At 40.4% G+C, this 13612-nt stretch overlaps 1 pseudogene; it reads left to right on the top strand.

Annotated features, from left to right (window-relative positions):
* The first annotated feature begins 6703 nt into the window (after positions 1 to 6703).
* Positions 6704 to 13083, top strand: LOC124664389 (annotated as a pseudogene).
* The last annotated feature ends 529 nt before the right edge of the window (positions 13084 to 13612 follow it).

The raw sequence follows: 13612 nt of genomic DNA, 5'->3' as shown, positions 1-13612 counted from the left end.
GGGTATATAGGAGTGGTGATTAATGGTACTATTCCAATCAACAAGCTAGGGTTTGTTCCTAAGTGACACTAGCAAATCATATAAGTTTTATTTAAGAATATGGACATGAAATGATAATCTCATGTGACTTGGTTTTATGCTAGTGGATCATAAGCATGCATTCATTTGTTTCGTACTAGGGTTTTATAGGTATAGGTGAAGCTTACATGATCACATGGGCTAAACCCCTAGGGTTTTTAGAATTGAAACAAACTATGATGAACACATAAAATAATGAGTTCGAGGTCTTACTTATATTAGAACTAGGGTTTCTAAATTATGGTACAACTCTTAAAATTGATATTTGACCATATAGATGTGGTTTCTAATTATTTTGAAACAAAATTAATAAGGTTTTAACATTTTATTAATTTTCACGAGAATTAATAATTAGGGTAACTCCTCTTTAGACTTAATTTAGAAATCAGGATTTAATAAGTGTTATAAAGTTTTTAAAGTATTTAAATTGTTAACTAAAAGATGTTTAAGTACACAAGTTTTGAATTACCCAACTAATATTAGTTTTTATCATTATCTTGATTATTATTATTTAAAGAAAATTAGAAAATAGCAATTTGCAAATTAGGGTTTATGAATTACCACTAATAATTAAGTTAATGCAAACATGATAAAGAAAACTAATCTTAATATCTTACTTAGTTATTTAAATAGTTAGAATTTAATTTTGTAACTGATTTATCTATTGAATTCCATTTGTTTTTAAAACAATTAGAAAGACATAATTAATAAAGATAAAATAAGTGAATTATTATTTTGACACACATTTTTATTTTATTTTTTATTTGAATAGAGTTTATTTTTGTGAGCATTTTGATATATTATTCATATTTTTCTGAGTTGATATGAATTTTCTATGATTTTGCAAAGTTTTAGCGATTTACTGGAATTTGAAATAACTTGAAAAATACTAAATGTACCGGTTCATATCTACCCGCGAGAGGCGGATTGTCGGGGCCATCTGCCGGGTCGGACGCCATCTGGACGACGACTAGTCAGCGACCGCGCGGGGGACCTACAGGCCACGTTGGCCTCGCCGGCGACTTGATGCCGACGGTCAGCGCACGGCGGCGCTACCGTTTTATGGCTTCCCGGGATGGACTACTGGGTGTTTCCGACTCGCCTCGATCCACTGAACACGATGGTGTGGTCGCCCTACTCAGGGGATCACCGGAGCTACGCCGGCGACCACCCTCCGCGGCGGTATACTCCGGTGAGGTATTGAAATCGAGCTAGAGGTAGCGCTAGGATGCGATTTGAGTCTCAGAAGAAGCGTCAGCTCACCCTGATTCTTCCTCGATGGTTGCCGGAGTCAATCGGAGCCGGAGACGATGACGAGCTCCACTTTTCTGCGGGATGCCGGCGAAAGGGAACAGACGATTGGTGACGATTGAGACCTCCCCTTTTCGATTCCTTGCTCCATCACGATCACCACGACCTCGTGCTTCTCCTCCTCCACTCCATGGTCACCGGGGTGCTTCTAATCGACGGCTAGCCGGAGAACTGGCCGGCCATGGTTGTGGTTCCAGTGAGAGATAGAAAGGGATAGAGATACAATGGAGAGGCGCTGAGCGTAGCTAGGGTTTGTGAACGTCTGCTCGTGCTTTTATAGCTCGAGTGGAGCTTGGGAGCGACGTCAACTCCCCGGAGACTGTCGAGATACGTCGACGGTCCTGGGGATGTTCTGAGCGTGAATCTTAACGCTCCAACTGGTCGCGGATGCAGATGGACTTGTCCTCGGCTCTGGAATGGTGAGTGGAGTCCAGTGGCGTCCTTATCCTCGTCGAGGACGTGGCGGAGCCGTGCCGGCTCACTGTCGAGCGTGGAGAGGAAGAGGAAGACGACGCCCCCTCTTTGTTTTCTGCCAGCGACGAAGCGGTATCTTGGGCTAGACTGGGCTTGGTCGACGTGGTAGCTGTTGGGCTCCGTGTGGGTTGCGGTGGCCTGCTTCGCCTGGTAAGGTAAATCCTCCTCTCTTCTTTTCTCTTTAAAATATCTGTTTTATAATTCCGTTTTCTATTTTGTTATTTGAATTCAATTTTGAATTCTGTTATGCTTTGCATGTTCTAAAATATTTGAGTATCAAAATAATATGGTAATATTGCTTACTGCATAGTGTTGCCTTTTAAATAAATATTTAGTTCATGATTAAACTAATATCTTGTGAGGTTTAATGAAAATAGACATGGAACTATGTTTTTATTTTAGTTCCGTTTTAATTTAGGGACTCAATGTACCCAGGTGATTTGAATTTTATAATCAATGCATGATGAACACATTATATTTTGCTAGTGTTAAACAATATTGATTGTTCATCTCATTTTAATTATGGCTAGAGTTCAAAATAAATGGTAATAAGGATGGAATTGAATCATGATTTTATGTGGAGATTTATTTCTAAGGGTTTAAGAAAATGGTTGGCTTCACTCTATATTAAATAATCTTGCTTAGCAAACTACTAACTTGGATTATTAATAAAGTTCCTTGGAATAGAAAATAGAATTGGATATTGGTTCACTCTACTCCCTTAAATAGCACTTAAGCTTAGGTATATATGGCTTGGTTTATACTTGTGATACATGATACACAAGTTAGGACATATATTTTATGTGGGGTGAATTCTATTTGAAAGGTTTAGGATTTTGCATACTCTTCACTAAATTGAATATACATAGGCATGAGGCAAGCAGGGTTCTACTTATAATCCCAAGTGGTACTTGGATTGAAATTCAAATGTGATCTAGGGTTTTAGTTGTGATCACCCCAAGTGATACACAACCAAGGATTAGGATATTAGCATAAGCTAGGGTTATGTTTAATTGGCTAGGGTTACTCCTCCTCACTTAGTTAGAGTTCTTGTATAAAGGCAATGCTAGGTTTGTCCCTAGTGTTTGGGTAGACAAGGTTTAAACACAATATCATTACTACTCTACACAAGGCATGAGGATTGGTTTGGTTAACTACTAATGATTTACTTATTATTTCATGAGAAGAATGAGATCTATGGATCACATATATAGGTTTAACTTATCATCTCAATTAATAAGGTAAGATCATGCATTAGACATGATCCATTTATTCCTCACTAATCTCTCTTCTTTAATACTTCTCCCAACACACTCACTTAGATTCTTAGGGTTTATGATCATCACCCAAATTGTAATGATCAAGGTATTGGCCTCCTTGTGGTTTATTAATGAATCATGGTTCTCTTCTCCAAGATCAAGTATTGGTCCATATACTTGAGTATACCTCTTTAGGTTGAGCTATTTTGAATGGTAGGGTTCCTCTAGGGTTTATGATCATTACTAAATTGTAATGATCACAACATTTGTCTCCTTTGGATCACTAGTAAAATAAGTTCTTTCTTACCATCAAGTGTTGGTTAGGCCAAGTACGGTTTAGTACTTGACTTGTACTCCTTATTGTATTAATTAGTATTAATGGTTTACCTCACATAGATAGGGTTGAATATTAAACTAGATCCTACCCAAGGGATAATATAAACATATGAATGATTCTCTCCTTTCTCTAAGGTTTAATGGAATGAATTGGGAAACAAGGTTGGAATGGTCATGGTTGATGCAGAATGATTATGAATGTCTTTGGCTTGGATTCCATATTGTAACTGGGAATATACCATGTGCATTATGGTAGAAGCATTGATTAAGTAAAAGACATGAAAAAGATAAGTATAGAACAATTTCCTAATTACTTGTGTGCTTTGGTTTGTAGTGCTATAATTATTCAGGTGTTGTTGTAAGGAATGTCATGTTGAGATCTTACATAAGATCTTGTAGTTGACCCTTACTTAAAATGTTGTTTGTTGTTAAAACTAATTCCATTTGATCTAGCCCATAGATCAAATCATCTCTACCCAAAACAGGGTTTTAGCAAAGATCACAATGAAGTTTATAGTGCTTGACTTGATGATCTACTCCATTTCCAGCAAGTCAAGTGAAACTTCAGTTACTGTGGTAAGTTTTATTTGAAAGCGCGAAAATTCCCCGGATTTTCTATGCATGAATGCAATGCACACTTTGGTGTTCTCTCATTTTATTGCCTCTAAACCTGGGATATTACACCATCATCACGCCATTCATAAGCTAATATAGATGCCAAATTAAGGGTAGTAGAACAGTCACATCACATATTATTAAGAAGATCATTTTAAATTTAATTAGGACTTTTAGATGACCTTATAAGTAGAATCCACCATGAATCACCTACAGAGTGGAACTTTTGTGCTTGAAATAGAACACGCATTTATCATAGTCCCTTTACTTTATTTCTGGCCTTTGTTGTACCAATATAACAGTGCAGTAAAGAAATGATGCAAACAAAAGGTAGAGAATACCTTAAAAATAAAAATGCATGGCTTTGAATTTGTTGTGAGTTTGATTCTGCTGAGTTCCAAGTGGGGTTGATGCCAAGGTATGCAATTTCGTATGATAATGCCAATTGACCTCTTTGGTTGGGCGTTGCATCAAACATGTAAGAGGTGTATACACCTGCTGACCTGAAGAAATAATATCTTAGGCATCACTTTGCGCAGTTTATAAGTTGGAAGGCCAGTGTGAACAAATTCAGAGAGGGGACGAAGATGAAACAAAGGAACACTTCCCTGATGAAAATTCGGAATTAGGATGATTCCTCTTATCTTGACACTTCTTCCACTATGTTTCTTATTTCTGCAGAGAAGCATCCATATGAAGACAGCACGTCACTGGTATAAGCGGTGCTTAAGTTCGCAATCAGAACAACAACAGACAACATAAACAACGGGTGCGCTTCAAACGCTGGTCTGGAAGGGGCGTGTACTGGAGGCGTGACGGCCGGCCTCATGGCCGGCCCGACAGGCGTTGACCGGAGACCTCGAGTGCGGGCAGCTCTGCGGCCAGGGCACGCACAGGGAGATCCAGAGCTTGACCACACGGGAGTTGAGGGAGGCGGCAGATCCAAGCGCGCTCGGTGGATGCCCGACATCTACAAGGCAATGTCGACGCCGCTTTGCACCAGACATGGGGCGGAGTACAGTGGCCCGTCTTGAATGGGGAATGGGTAGCACGAGGTGGGTAAGGAGCACACGGCTGGCTCTGGAGGGGAAGTCCGGCAGCCTCCGCTGATCTAGAGCGCGGGGAACGTGCGCGAGGAAGGCATGACGGCGCGGGTAGTCGCGCCGGCTGCGATGAAGCCGCCGTGCCGGGATTTGCAGTGGGTCGGAGGCGTCGAGGTGGCGGCAGTGTTCTTTGCAGAGGTGGATGGCTGACTACCACGCGATTTGGGACGAGGGAGGCAGCGTGTTCTGGTGTGGAAGAAACGACGGCGACGGGTGCTGGGGAGGCGGCGCCAGAACGAGGAAGATTGTGGCGGCGAACAGACAGAGATCGTGAGATCGTGTTTGGAAGTTTTTTTGAGAGCATCGTCTATGGAAGTTGTGAGCGGGGGTGATCATGCTCTAGTCGTGTGCGTGGGAGGGGAAGCATTTGCATGGGCCTGGCCCATCCATGTTCACGGTGAAATTATCCATGTTCGCACCGGGGTGACTGCTGAGGCAAGTACGTACCAACCAACCATCTCACCACCTCTAGGCATTTAATATAGTAGAGATAGGATACGGGATGAAGTATAAGGGTTCTGTTAGACGGAATGGTTCGTGCGTGATGAACTATGATCACTAATACAGGCTCTGTACTCGCTCGATACGGGGCGAGCAAATGATAAGTCTATTAGACATGCTCTAATACACATCGAGAGAGGCTCCAAGAAGAACAACCAAGCAGTAGCGGTAGCAAACTCCCCTGATGTGGCAACTAATTAGCTCAATCCACTACGGGAAATGCAGATTGGCTCTCGGGTTGTCACACATCCCTATAGTTGGGAAAATGAAAAGATAATTAAAAAGTTCAAAAAAATTCAAACTTTTTTGAGAATCAAAGATGACCAGGTATTGTACTTGAAACAAAATATTTTCCTAAAAAATTATTTTATTGTATCCTGGGTTAAAAAAAAAACTCGAAACGCCCCATGACCAGTAAAGCGGACGTGTTTGGCTCTCCTCGTGTGTCACCCTACCTGATACATCTGCCGTCCAGTTCTCGTTGAGATGGACCGAACGAAAGTAGCGGAAAAGCTGTCAGATATCCCCATACGTGTAATACTGATCTATACGAGCAGACTATAGTGGCATATACAATAGCCGGGGGCCCCGCTGAATTGATTGCAACAAACCTAGTTAAAAGCAAACTGTGAAGACATGTCAGTACATGTTTCGCAAATCGAAACGTAAACCAAGATCCCCGACTCCCAACTATACCCACTCACCAGTCACCATTAAATCCGCCTCAAGCTTTTCTTCACATCCCCTCCGCTCGACACCGGCGGTGAACAGTATCGTCTGTGCTTAGAGGTCTTCTTCCGGTCTCCTGCTGCTGGGAATCGGGGAGGAGGTTACGGATCAGAAGCAACTGCTGGAGATATCACAGTTCGTCGGGATACATACCTGGTTTGAAGTATTCAAGGTACCTTCTCTGTTGCATGTATGCGTGAATTAGATTTGTTGTCTTGTATGCACACATACAGATCGTAACCATAGTTCTTGTCTGGCCCATACGCATCGTAACCCTTGTTCTCGATATCTGTCAGAATGGACCACTGTGTAACTGAAGAAGAACCATTTGTTGAGAGGTCACTGCTGTTCGCTAGCCAGAACACATGGCCAGGAACTGTAGTTGAGGAAGACGAAGTTGAGTCATCAGGAGACAGCACAGAGGACAATGCTAGTGGCCATGGCATTAATATGTCAGTTGATCTGGGTGGACAGAAAACATTGTTCATGTTGAAAGAGACCCCAATGGCCTTGTTCGCAGGTATGTTTAACAATTTGAGATTACTGTGCATCTTTATTTGGTTCAAGTGGACTGGGAATAGCAAACCATTTGTAGAGTTTTTTGATACGTAATTATAACAATGCCAGTGCATCTTATACAATGTGCAATTGTTAGTTTATTTTACCATCTATTTTTTCTGTAATGTTGTGCAAATTAGTCAGTTGTGCTTTGCTAGATGTTGTGTTTTGTAATTGTACTTATACACGGATTAATGATTTACCAGGCACAGACGTGGTGCTATGCTTGATGAAAGGGCAGCTAGTGCAGAAAGGATATCAGCTCTTGAATCTGCCTTTAGAGGTTTTGCAGAAAGGAAAAGCACAGAAGTACTGTCACCAAAAATTGGGCTGTCGTTTGATTCATTGGGTGAAGCTTATGATTACTACAATCTTTATTCTTGGGAGTGTGGCTTCGGTATTAGGTATGGGAAAAGCAGGATGAATGTTAAAGGATCGAAGTGCATGCAAGAGCTCCTCTGCAACTGCTCGGTAATGAAGCTTCCATAATGAACATATTTACAAACATGATCTGCTGAACCATTTTTGACTGATTTTTTTGTTTTAACAGGGGAAACCAACCAAGCTTAATAGCACTTCTTGTCGTATGGAATGTGCAGCTATGATTAGGTTGTTAAGAATGGATGATGATGGGTGGTACATTTGTGAGTTCAGGTCGACACACAACCACCAGATGCTACATACATGCGCACAGAAGTTGCATTTTCCCTCTCACAGGCATATAGACAAGTACACAAGAGAACTCGTGTTGCAGCTGCGTGAAAACAATGTGAATTTGAGCAAGGTATATAGCATTATTGGGACATTTTTTGGCAGAATCGAGAATGTCCCTTTTACAAAAAGGTGTCTTCAAACTCTTTGTGGTAAAATCTCCTGTGATCAGGCAGACGAGAATGTGAAGAAGACAATGGATATATTCTCTGATCTGAAGGAGAAGGATCCAGAGTTTGATTATTCGGTAAGAGTTGATGGTGACAGCAGAATAAGGACTCTCATGTGGACAAACGGAAACAGTAAGTTGAAGTACCACCATTTTGGTGATGTCATAACATTTGACACAACATATAAGACAAACTTATATGACATGCCATTTGGACTATTTGTTGGAGTGAATAACCATTTCCAGTCAGTAATATATGCTGGAGTGCTGATGAGGGATGAGAAAGTTGAAAGCTTTAACTGGGTTTTCAAGGAGTTTGTGAAGATGATGGGTGGAAAGAACCCAATTACAATTCTAACAGGTACGTAAAATGAACCAAAATCTATTCCACCAAATACTATGACAGTATTACTGTTTGATTGAACTGAATTTTTAAAATTCTTGAAACAGATCAGGCACGTGCAATGGAGGTTGCCACCGAGGAGGTGTTCCCTGATGTAACACATCGATCGTGCAAATGGCATGTCATGAAGAAAGCAAAGGAGAGTTTGGGTGTCCACTATCATAAGAAGAGTGAATTCAGGATAGAGTTTCACAAGCTAGTGCAAGATATGATTACTGTACAAGAGTTTGAAGATTCATGGCATGCTCTGGTAAAAAAACATGGGCTTGAAAAGAATACATTCCTGATCCAGATTTTCGAGGTACGACACAAGTGGGCCAAGCCTTATTTCTGTGGGAAATTTTGTTCAAAGCAAACCAGTACGCAACGAAGTGAAAGTGCTAACCATATGTTGAAGAATTACATCCCACCCGGATGTCATATGAACCTATTCGTTAAGCAATAGCACAAATTGCTCTTTGATAGAGATCAGGAAGAGGGTTTCCAAGAGAAGAGAACCAGATTGGTAATTGCTAAAATTATCATCGTTATCATTATTTGCTGCCTAGGTCTTGAAACTCTAAAGTTTATATTTATGAAATGTTATTTGCAGGGTTGTGCAGTGTTGAAAGTTAACATACCTCTTGAAAAGCATGCTAGCAGAATATATACAAGGACCATGTTTGAAATGTTTGGATCGTTCCTTTTTGCTTCTGGATCATATATGGTAGAGGAGCTGATCCCGAAAAAAAAAATGTGGCAACACACCTGAATGCATCCAAAAGAGAAAAATACCTTAAATCTGTCTTTGAAATAGAAGTTTATGAGGATGGCGATTATTTCACATGTGAGTGTGGATTATTTGAGCACATGGGTATGGTTTGTTGTCACATAATAAAGGTTGGTAATTGGTAATTGGCTGTTTTATCTGTGGTTTGTCTAATAACCTATATCATAGTAGGATCTAATTGTTTGAAATCCTTCATGCAGGTGATGTGTGAACTAAGACTAAGTGAAATTCCTAAAAAGCATGTCATGTAGAGATGGACCCTAGATGCAAGAGATATTTTACCTGATCATCTGAAGCACTATCAGAAAGATATTGGTCTGAATGAACCGCACACATTTAGGCATTCAAAGATGTATACTGCTGCGCTTGAACTAGTGAAGATGGGAGATATGAATGTCGCCGCATATGAAGCTGTGATGAAGTGCTTGATCGATGATAAGCTTAAGGTCACACCTCTTTGTGATAAAACAGATGGAATGAGTATAGTGGAGAAGGCCGCAACCATGGCTAAATCCAATGGGACAAGTGCAGTCCGTGCTAATTCGAATGGAGGAAGTACAGTTCGTGCTAATTCAAATGGAGGCAATACAGTCCGTGCTAAATCAAATGGAGGAAGTGCAACACATGGTACGGGTCATCCCAATTCAAATATACCAGCTGGTCCAGAGTTATTTTCAGAGAAAGCAACTAAGGACAAAGAAAAATATGCAATGTCAGAAGGATCTTGTGTTGATGGGGGAGATGATAGTTTGGAGTCATCGAATGATGTTTACTCTCCAGATAGGAGCCACCACGATTTGGCACCGCCTCCCGGTAAAAAAAGACGAGGTCGTCCACCGACTGCAAGAGACAAAGCTCCATATGAAAACAAAAACAAGAGATCAAGATTCTGCACAATTTGTAGGCTAGAAGGACATAAGCGTTTGTTTGGGGCACCTGAGCATAACTCCTTCTCCTTGATGGAGGAGCGTGTGATGGATATTCCACAGTTATCACAAGATGAAAACACTTTGCTTACAACACCATTTACCGAGGAGGAGGTCTTTGAGGCTATTTCTCAGATGGAGCGAAATAAGTCCCCCGGACCTGATGGTTTTCCGGCTGAATTTTATCAATATTTTTGGACTGTAATCAAGTTCGATCTGATGGCGCGTTGTTTGCACAATTTCATAATGGTGATTTTCCCCTCTATAAACTTAATTTTGGAGCCATTACGCTTTTGCCAAAGAAAGAGAACGCTGTTCAAATTCAACAATATAGACCGATTTTCCTTCTGAACGTGAGTTTCAATTTTTTTTACTAAAGTAGCTACTGTACGCACATCTGGTTTAATTCATAAGGTCATTAAACCTACTCAAACGGCCTTTATGCCAGACCGACACATTCTTGAGGGAGTGGTGGTGTTGCATGAAGCAATTCACGAAATCAAACGGAAAAAACTAGATGGGGTCCTTTTTAAGATTGATTTTGAAAAGGCATATGATAAAGTTAAATGGCCCTTCTTACAACAGGTTTTGAAAATGAAAGGTTTTGATCCTAAATGGTGTGATTTTATCAAACAATTCGTTCAAGGGGGTAGTGTTGGAATTAGAGTCAATGATGATATTGGACATAATTTCCAAACAAGGAAGGGGTTGAGACAAGGTGACCCTTTCTCACCTATTCTCTTTAATATAGTGGCAGATGTGTTGACTATTCTTATAGCTCGTGCAAAAGAACAGGGTCAAGTTGGAAGTCTAATTCCTCACCTGGTTGATGGGGGGGGGGTTTCTATTCTCCAATATGCCGATGATACAATTTTGTTTCTCGAACATGATACTGAAAAGGCCATTAATATGAAACTGATATTGTCCATGTTTGAACAATTATCAGGTTTAAAGATAAACTTTCATAAAAGCGAGATTTTCTGCTTTGGGAATGCGAAAGATAAGGAAAATGAATATAGGCATATCTTTGGTTGTGAGGTTGGTGCATTACCAATTAGATATCTTGGTATACCAGTGCATCATAGGAAACTTAGAAATTCTGAGCGGAATCCGGTAGAAAGTCGTTTTGGGGCTAAGCTAGGTTGTTGGCGTAGCAAACTACTTTCTTATGGTGATCGGTTAGTGTTAATCAACTCAGTTTTGACGAGTCTCCCTATGTTTATGCTTTCCTTCCTCGAGAAACCTGTTGTTGGTGTGAGGAAAAGGTTAGATTTTTACCGCTCGAGTTTCTTTTGGCAAACGGACGATACAAAGAAAAAATATAGGCTCACCAAATGGAATATGGTCTATCGACCTAAAGACCAAGGAGGCCTAGGTATTGAGGTGCTAGAATTGAAAAATAAATGTTTGTTAAGTAAATGGTTGTTCAAAATACTTACTGAGGAAAGCATGTGGCAACAAATTTTATCTAATAAATATCTGAAACATCAAACTTTGGCACAAGTTGACGTCAAACCTACTGACTCTCCTTTTTGGAAAGGCCTTATGCGGGTTAAAATTGAGTTTTTTCGCAGGGGCTTTTTCAAAGTGGGAACCGGGGATTCCGTTAGATTTTGGGAGGACACTTGGTTAGGTAACACTTCTTTAGCACAACAGTACCCGTCATTATATAATATAGTACAGAGGAAAAATATCATGGTCGCTAATGTGTTAGGACAAACTCCTCTAAATATTACTTTTTGGAGAAATCTAAATGATTACAAACGGAATCAATGGCTACAATTATGTCAACGTCTTATGGAAGTTGAGTTGTCAAATGATCCTTCAAATGGAAATTAACTGAATCGGGTAGCTACACAGTGAAGTCAATGTATAATGATTTAATGCCGGGACATACTATTTTCTTACGTAAATACTTGTGGAAACTGAAAATCCCTCTCAAAATTAAGATCTTCATGTGGTTTCTTAACAACAAAGTTTTACTCACCAAAGATAACCTAGTGAAACGAAATTGGAAAGGGTGTCAAAAATGTTGTTTCTGTAATGAATCTGAAACTATTCAACATCTTTTTTTAACCTGTCCCTTTGCAAAAATTATTTGGCGCATGATTTATTTAACTTATAATTTGCCACCGCCGGCTAACATTACCAATATGTTTGGCAAATGGCTAAATGGGGTAGGCAAAACTGATAAAGCCAAAATAAGAATTGAAATATCCGCTGTGTGTTGGTCAATTTGGACTAGTCGGAATGACATTATTTTTAATAGACAAAAGGGAACTAATTTTTTGCAGGTTATCCGCCGAGCAGCATACTGGATTCAGCAATGGGCCTTTCTACTCCCGGAGGATCAGCGGGACAGTTTGGCTACTGGATGCAACCGTCTGCTAACGGTTACTCAGGACTTCTATTCCAGGCTACTGGGTGGCGGCACACTAGTAGATTGAAAGATGCTTAGTTTGAAGTTTCTTTCTCTCTTTTTTCGATGGTTGATACATATCTCAACCCTTTCTGATCCGTGATGTAAGCCTTATACTCTGGTTAACTCTGCTGAATTGTTTAATAAATGAAAAGGCCGTGTGCATCAAATTGATGCAGAGGCTGGGCGATGCCCCATTTCGAAAAAAAGGACATAAATGTACAACCTGCCCAATCGGAGGAGATGCTCCCATGAAGCCAAGGCAAGCTGCTAGATGCAGCAATTGTGGAATTACAGGGCATCGGAGGACAAGTTGCGTCAAACCAATTAGTTTTCCTAGTTGATTTGTGAATTTTCTATATACATATTGATTGTAAAACTAAACCTAAAATTATCGGATGACTGCGTGTGTGAAAAATATGTATCGTGTGTAACTGTATTGAATATGTTTTCAGGTTGTTAAACTGAGGGCAAAAAATTCCTTCGTGCTTTTCTTAGAAAAAAATGAGAAGCATGGTGCAGCAATGTCATGGCAGTCACATGCCCATTTGGTAACATGGAACTGGAAATATTTTGTTGTTGGTGTTCAAAATATAATCCAAAACTAGAGTGCTGGTTGGTACATACACCATTTAAGTTTGTTGGTACAGCAGGTGGTTCTCCCGCCCATTGCATCCACTTGGACTGACCAACGTATTGACTTCGGTGTACCAGGCATCTAGGCAGTTGTCACATTAAAACAGGTGGATCCAGGTAGGTGATGATATTTGATCCAAATACGGCGGTGGCTAAAACAGAAAACTAGACTGTACAACAATCGGTATAACATGCGTCAGTGATCCCTGCACAGGTGTCGCACGTTGGTATCAGTGGTTGTGGCACACGAGAGCCACAACGCAATTCTCCCATGACCAGATACTAGTCACTATATATTTGTAATAATTTTGTCTTTTTTGCCTTGGAGACCATGAGAATAATTTCGTTTCCAAACATATTTTTTACGAGTGATCATCTTTGGTTTTCAGAAAAAATCAAATATATTTTTGAATTTTTAAAATTACTATAGTTTTTTTAGTCTATGGGGGTGTGTTGCACCCGAGAGCCAAAAGTCCGCTTCCCTCCGATTAGCTTCTTTTTTAGTGGAATCTACCGATTAACTAATCCACCATGTGGAGCGACTTGTGGCCCAGGCGGAGGTCAGCCGGGGTGGAGCTGCCTCACGCGTCATGGAGGAGCCCGGCCAAGCGGCAG

The sequence above is a fragment of the Lolium rigidum genome, chromosome 6 (genome assembly GCF_022539505.1).
Source record: "Lolium rigidum isolate FL_2022 chromosome 6, APGP_CSIRO_Lrig_0.1, whole genome shotgun sequence".
NCBI classification, from domain to species: Eukaryota; Viridiplantae; Streptophyta; class Magnoliopsida; order Poales; family Poaceae; genus Lolium; species Lolium rigidum.
This window is presented reverse-complemented; position numbering and strand designations above follow the sequence as displayed.